Here is an 8,001-nt window from a genome sequence, read left to right on the forward strand (position 1 = left end):
TCTGTGTGCAATTCTTATGCTCTGCCTGAGTTTATAAAAGCTGGATCGAGGAGTTATCCTCTTTTAACTGTGTTTTATCATATGCTCAGGCCTCCTGCAAGCCACTTACCCTCAATTTGTTCTCCATCTTGCTGTAAGAATGATCTTTCCACACATAAATTTGTCTGTATCAATACCCTGCTGGAAGCTTCTTCATGGATTCCTTGCCCATAGGATGAAGTCCTAGCTCAACAGCAAGTTATAAAAGGCTTTCCACATCCTAGCCCAAGCCCAAGTGTATTGGTTATTGCTGTGTTAACAAACTACCTTAAAAATCATGGCTAAAACAAACAACCATTAATTATTATAGCTCAAGTGTCTCTATGTCAGCTGGAGGCTCTAATCTGGGCTTGTCTGGACCACCTTAGCAGGGACAACTCTGCTTCACATGTTTCACATCCTTCTCCTGGAAGGAGTGGGCTAGCCCAGGCATGTCCTTTACCTGGCAATGGAAGAAACACAAGAGGGAAAAAGGAAGTGTACAAATCCTCTGGAGACCTAGGTTTGGATCTGGCACATTATCACTTCTGCCTTATTCTGTTGGTTAAAGCAAGTCCCATAGCCAAGCCCACAGCCAGAGAAGGAGGGCTTAGTCAAATTCCATGGCAAAGGGTATAGATTCAGAGAAGGATAAAGAATTGAAGCCATAAATGCAATTTACCATATCAGCTCTGCGATCTTGTCTCCTAGCATTTCCTACCTGGAAGATTATAGGAAATATGCTCCTACTATATTCATTTGCTTTTAGCCCCACAAATTACACTGTTATCATACTTTTCTCATCTGCATGCTTTTGTCCAGTGTTTTTGCTCCAATTTGATAGCTCCTTACACTTCTGTGTACACTCCACCCCAGACAATTAATACCGTCTTATTATTTATTTATTTATTTATGTATTTATTTATTTTTGAGACAGAGTCTTGCTCTGTCACCCAGGCTGGAGTGCAATGGCACAATCTCAGCTCACTGCAATCTCCGTCTCCTGGATTCAAGCAAATCTCCTGCCTTGGCCTCCTGAGTAGCTGGAATTACAGGTGCCCACCACTATGCCCAGATAATTTTTGTATTTTCAGTAGAGATGGGGTTTCGCCATGTTGACCAGGCTGGTCTCAAACTCCTGACCTCAGGTGATCCACCTGCCTCAGCCTCCCAATGTGCTGGGATTACAGGCATAAGCCACCATGCCCTGCCTACCTTCTTATTTTTTAAGACTCAAGTCAGAGTCATCTCCAGAAAAACCTCTGTGGAGTGCTAAAGCCAGTTTATATGGGCTTAGAAGAGCTAAGGGTTAGCATCTCTCCTCAACTCCTTGTTCAGTGATGACATATTGGAACATTGGAATCAGCATCCATGGGAATACTTACACCACAGAAATTGGCAACTACAAATCAGAGCTTTTTCTCTCTTTCTGAAGATTGTGCTGTTAAAGATTTAGCAGCAGAACACTGAAGCCTCTCTTAATACACTCACCTTTTCAGTCTGTCTTTCTATTATCCTAAATACGTAGATTCCTTGTGTCATCCTAAATTTCTTCATGTCTTTCCCAACTAGACAGTAAGTCCCAGCAGTCAAATAATGTGTCTTATTGGTCTCAGGATCCCCAGCACTGAGCATGTCAACACTCAGTGGATATTCAATAAATCTGCATAAAATGAAAGATGTAAACGACCAGCTGTTGGCTGGGCTGAGAAGATGGCCATGAGATATGAGGGTGTCACCAAAAGGTTTGCCTAGGAAAAACAAAAAAAATGGAAACATATCTTTTTTCCTCCAGCCTACCATGACTTGTTGCATCAAATCTCTAGCAAGTCCCAGAGGGTAATACTCGTCCTCTTGAAAGGGGACTGGTGAGTCCTTTAGTATCTGTTGCTACATTGGTGTGGAATTATTTCTTGAACGATTCAGAAGGTATAACAGAGGGTTTCTTTACAGCATGGTTTGGGAGGTGCATTTTGAGGGAGCAGAGGCAGTGGTACAGTCTGTTGCAACCAGCCTTCCCATACAGAGGAGACTGAGAGTGTAAAATTGGAATTGAAGGCTTCCACTGAAGTGACACAAAAATGATGGACACATCACAAACGCCGCACTTAGTACAGTGAGTCATGAGCACTTCTGCTTTGGACTAGACTGAATGAGAGACATTGAGTTAAAGGCACTTATTGTGGGAGGATAGATTCATAAGTAACCTTTTGGAAGTGCCTTGACCTATTTTTCCTTTTTAAGCTGCACACAGCCTAATTCTAATTTTGAAGAAGAGTTGCTAAAATTTCTACAGTGTAAGATTAATCTTCAGGGTCTGTGGCATTTTTATGACAGCTTTGACTTTTAAAGTGGAACCAAATTTCATTTGGAAAATGAGCCAACCAAACATGTCTCTGATAACAAATTGAGCCTTGGTGCTGTTGTTCTGTCACTCCCACTTCTAAGGGAAATGCACATCAGTAATTTGAGATGTGCAAAGGCCTGGTGTCCAGAGCTAGCATGGGGTGAAGTGGGGGACTGTGGGGATGGTGGTGTCTAGCGGAGGAAAAGCAGATTTTTTTTTTTTTGAGACGGAGTCTCGCTCTGTCACCCAGACTGGAGTGTAGTGGCGTGATCTCGGCTTACTGCAACCTCCGCCTCCCGGGTTCAAGCAATTCTCCCGCCTCAGCCTCCCAATTAGCTGGGATTACAGGCATGCGCCACCAAGCCCGGCTAGCAGATTATTTTACAGATCACATGACATCAGTAAATTAGGAGACTGATGTCTAAATACAGGCTGGTAAGTTTGGGGGACGGTGGAGATGTGCTAGTCACTAGGAGTGGAAGGAGCTCTGAGCATTGGCTACTTTTAGTGACTGAGCTTGTTAGAGAGGAGTCTTACACTTTAGAAATTGCGGTTAGAGGCTGAGAAGTCCAGAGTCAGCCTCCGAGTGTCACTGCCCCTAACCTGCTCATGGTCTTTGCCAGCAGTCTCTGGCTGTAATATATGGGACTGGTGATTGCACTGCCAAACTCTGGCAAAACACTCTTAGATCTTGCCATTTGCTTAGGAAAAGAGTCTGTTTTATTTTTGTTTTCTTGTTTCTGTTTTTTTTTGCAAAATAGTTGATAATGTATTTTATCAAAATACATTGATGATAATGAAAATATTTCCTCTCAATTATAGCTGGTTTTCTGTGTTTCTGTTTAAAAGTTGGGGTAGAATGAAGGTGGAAAATATAAATCTGTTGCATGAGGAAATGAGTGGGATCTTAAAGAAAGGCATGCATTCCTCTATCTAACAGGGCATTTTTTTTTTTAAAGTTAAGCACCTTGGTAACTAAAGCCTTTAAAATAGCCATAAAGGTTATATATTGACTGAATTACTTTAAAGGCTTAAGTTTATTTCTGTGGGCCTGAATTGGTAAGAATTAGAGTATAGAAATGAGGCTGATCTTTTGGAGTAATATACATCATAATTATAAGGAAATATGCAAAGGCTTAACAACAAGAACAACAACAGAAGACTCAGCAAAGAGAAAGATGTTGGATTAATGAGAATAAATTGAACACATATATATAACTCTGCATCCTCCAAAAATCGTTATTAAATATATATTTAATTTATGATATTAAATACATAAGAAGAATAAACCAGCCTGGCCAACATGGCAAAACCCCGTCTCTACTAAAAACACAAAAATTAGCTGGGTGTGGGGGCACGTGCCTGTGATCCCAGCTACTCAGGAGGCTGAGGCAGGAGAATCACTTGAACCCGGCGGGGTGGAGGTTGCGGTGAACCGATTGCACCACTACACTCCAGCCTGGATGACAGAGTGAGACCTTGTCTGAAAGAAAAAAAAAAGAAGAAGAAGAATAAACCACAAGGACAATGCATATGGGAAAGGAGATGATTGTCGCAAAGTTTTGAAGGCTTAAAAGCAGAAGGGCAGTGGTAAATATATCGGATATCTTTCGTACATCATTTCAATTTTTTCCCAGCCTTGGGCGGGACAAGGCAGCTGAATGATATCCATCTGAGGCACTCTGAATGCACCGCAGAGGCTCTCCAACACCTGGGGACAGAAAAGAAAGGCAGAAAGGAGTCTTCGGAGAAGCAAAAGGCTGGAAGTTGAACTGGAGAGCAAAGAGAGCTGTCCAGCAACCCAAAAGGTTGGCAGCCTGGTTTAAAGCACATATAAATCTCCCATAGCTAAAACATGAGGGCTGGGCAATAAAGCACAAAGAGATCTTTAGAGTCTCTCCAGTGCTCATATCCCAAGCCCAGCTGGAGGGAAAGTCCTAATCTCTTCCTCAAAATGCTTGCAGCCAAGGTGAGTGAATCTAGCGAAAGCTGCAACCAAGTCCAATTTACAGATTAAATTGACTCAGCCTGCTACACTCATGGACCCAAAAGAGGTGTACCCTTCTCTGGAGGTAAATATTAGCACTTAAAAATTTTTTTTTCCTTTCTTTTTTTTCATAGAGATGGGGTCTCACTATGTTGCCCAGGCTGGTCTTGAACGCCTAGGCTCAAATGATCCTCCCACCTCAGCCTCCCAAAGTGTTAGGATTATAGCTGCAAGCTACCACACCTGGCCGATGTTAGCACTTTTTAAGCTACTGTTCTTTAATATACAATTACTAGCATAAAATTAAAATCAAAGAGATATGTGAAGAAGCGAGAAGATATGACCTATGGTTGAGAGAGGTCAGTAGAAGCCAACCCAGAGATAATTTTAATGTTGGAATTATCAGACATGGACTTTAAAATAAGTAGAAAAAATATGTTAAAGTATCTATTGAAAAACATGTGTGAATAGAGAGGGAATATAAGCAGACAGCTAAAATCTATTAAAAAGAACCAAATGAAAATCTTACAAATAAAAAAATGATATTGGAAATGAATAATTTATACAATGTGTTTAACAGCAAACTGGACACAGCAAAGGAAAAGAGGGTCAGCAGAAGCACAATACCTGTAGAAGTGCAAAACATACTGAATATTGCCAAGAGAAATAAAAAAGATCTAAATAATAAAGATTATACACATGCACACGCACACACACAATTTTTTTTTTTGAGATGAAGTCTCACTCTGTCGCCCAGGCTGGAGTGTAGTGGCGCGATCTGGGCTCACTGCAAGCTCCACCTCCCAGGTTCACGCCATTCTCCTGCCTCAGCCTCCTGAATAGCTGGGACTACAGGCGCCTGCCACCATGCCTGGCTAATTTTTTTTTTTTTTTTTTTTTTTTTAGTAGAGACGAGGTTTCACCGTGTTAGCCAGGATAGTCTCGATCTCCTGACCTCGTGATCTGCCCGCCTCGACCTCCCAAAGTGCTGGGATTACAGGCGTGAGCCACTGTGCCCGGCCACAAACTTTTTAAATGCATTGCACAACTCAATATTGTTGAGATGCTCATTCTTCTTTACCTAATCTATAGATTAATGATAGATTCAGCACAAATCCAGCAAATCCTCTAAGTCTCACCTCTTGTCCCAGCCATAACTGTAGAGGCCAGTTTTGAGCATGCTTGAAACACCTGCATAGAAGTCTAAACTGCCAATGCCTCTCTTAGGCTTCTTTGATGTCAAGTGGTGGGATACCTGGAGGAACCCGGTTGACAACTCACATACAAGTGCCCCGAAGCTGTGGCCAACAATATAATGCATTCTTCTGTCTCTCTCCTTTCTTGACTCACCCCCATTCCTAAGTCTCAGGATCATACCCACACGTAAACATTTTGTGCATCAGCCTTTGTCTCAGGATCTGCTTTTGAGGAATCCAGACAAGACAATAACTGATTCAGCAGACTTGAAAAAGTTCAATCTTATGCCAGCAGTGGAAAAATCCAAGAAGAAACTTGTAGCATGGAAATGCCAAAGAGCTCAGAAGTTAATGACACTGGGTACCTCTGGAAGTGGGGTGAAGAAAGGATAAAAACAGAAAGACTTAAAAAAAACAGTTAGATTTGGAATCTCCTTACCAATTCCATTTGTTAGAATGATAGCCTTAGTATCACCGTAGCAGAATTTTTGAGGTTTGTTCTCTCTAGTAAGAGGACTGAGGGCTATGAGACTTTAGGACAATTGAGGATAGAGACTTAGTGAAAATGTACATGCTGAATTTTAAAACCTCTCCTCTGCCTCTTCAGCCCTTTCACTTATTTTATTTCTAGAATGCTGGCAGTCAGCTTTAGATCCTCTAGACAAGAGATTAGAAGACTCTACACTAAGAAATCCAACTAGCCAGCATGCACAACTGATTTCCCCAAACATGAGGTCCTGCAGCCCAGGTCTTAACCTGAATCAGGATGAGGGGGTGGTGGGTCGAGGTGGGGCTGTTGAAAGTGCCCCTGCTTGCCACATACCTGCACATCCTACCCCCTCAGCTCTCCCTTGCCCTTCACTCATGGAAGTCTTCAGGCAAGTTTTTCACTTACAAGGGACGGCCTATCTTCTACCGAGACTCGGTGGATGTGGTTGGAAGTCCAGAGATAGTTGTTCTTTTACATGGCTTTCCAACATCCAGCTATGATGGGTACAAGATTTGGGAAGGTCTGACTTTGAGGTTTCATTGAGTAATTGTCCTTGATTTATTAGGCTTTGGCTTCAGTGACAAACTGAGACCATATCACTATTCCATATTTGAAGTAGGCCAGCATCCTGGAAGCACTTTTGTGGCATCTGTCTATCAAATGGAGGTATCTTTCCTGAGACTCACTGTCTACTCCTTCTCTAAAAGCTGCCCAAAGATGGAGCTGTGCTGTCACCCATACTCACACAGCTGATGAACTCCTTTGTATTCTCTCGAGGTTTCACGCCAGTCTTTGGGCCATATACTCAGCCGTCTGAGAGTGAGCTGTGGGACATGTGGGCCGGGGTCCGCAACAATAACAGGAATTCATCACTGACAGTGTCTTAGAGTACATCAATCAGAGGAAGCAGGTTAGAAAGCGCTGCGTGGGAGCTCTTGCCTCTGAAAGTATCTCCATTCATTGTATCTATGGGTCATTGGATCCTGTAAATCCCTTTCCAGAGTTTTTGGAGCTGTACAGGAAAATGCTTCTGTGATCCACAGTGTCGATTCTGGATGACTGCGTTAGCCACTATCCACAGCTAGAGGATCCCATGGGTTTCTTGAATGCATATATGGGCATCACCAACTCCTTCTGAGCTGGAAAGAGTAGCTTCCGTGTATTATTTCCCCTATTCCCTTATATGTTGTGTATTCCACTTAGGAAGAAACGTCCAAAAGACATCCTAGCCATCAAACACTATTCTCTCACAAAGTCCACTTCACTCAAATTGGTGAACAGTATGTAGGAAGAAGCCAGCATGAGCTCTAACTAAGGCTGACATAATAGTCTATCTCCCTTTTTTTTTGACATCTGATCAAATTTACAGACTTGCCTTTGTTTTTGTGTTATTAGGAAATTCTGATGAGCACTACTACTCACTGATGCAGAAAGACGTTCTTTTGCCTGGAAGGCTTTTTAACACTTTGGACTTTTCTGAAGTATTTAGAAGTGCTAATTTCTGGTCCAGCCCCAATAGGAATTCTACAATGAAAAGTGGGCTTCTTTACCTGTCCTTCAATGGCTTTTTAAAAGTTCTTTAAGCAGCACAGAGCTGAGTCTCCTTTGTCATACCTTTGGATATAGTTTCATCAGCTGTTTTTAATTATAAACATTTTGTTAAAAGAGATACTTGTTTAAATAATGTAGCGTTCTAAGTATGATATAGGACCATTATTTACCTACACATTACATATATTTTATAAGGATGCTAAACCGAAATATCCTTACTCTGTCAGAGTAGTGAACTTAATTAAACATGTTTCATTTCTGAATAAATTGAACTAAATCCAAACTATTTACAGAATTTCCTAAAATCACAGGACATTAAGGACCAATAGCACCTGTGCCAGAGATTTACTATTACTAGCTGGGAAGACCAATTCTAACAGCAAATAACAATCTGAGACTCCTCATACCTCAG

At 41.7% G+C, this 8,001-nt stretch overlaps 1 pseudogene; it reads left to right on the forward strand.

The window, feature by feature from the left end:
* The first annotated feature begins 6,314 nt into the window (after positions 1–6,314).
* LOC108544597 (mesoderm-specific transcript homolog protein-like) lies at positions 6,315–7,176 on the forward strand (annotated as a pseudogene).
* The last annotated feature ends 825 nt before the right edge of the window (positions 7,177–8,001 follow it).

Source organism: Rhinopithecus bieti, unplaced genomic scaffold (genome assembly GCF_001698545.2).
Source record: "Rhinopithecus bieti isolate Rb0 unplaced genomic scaffold, ASM169854v2 scaffold_947, whole genome shotgun sequence".
Lineage (NCBI taxonomy): Eukaryota > Metazoa > Chordata > Mammalia > Primates > Cercopithecidae > Rhinopithecus > Rhinopithecus bieti.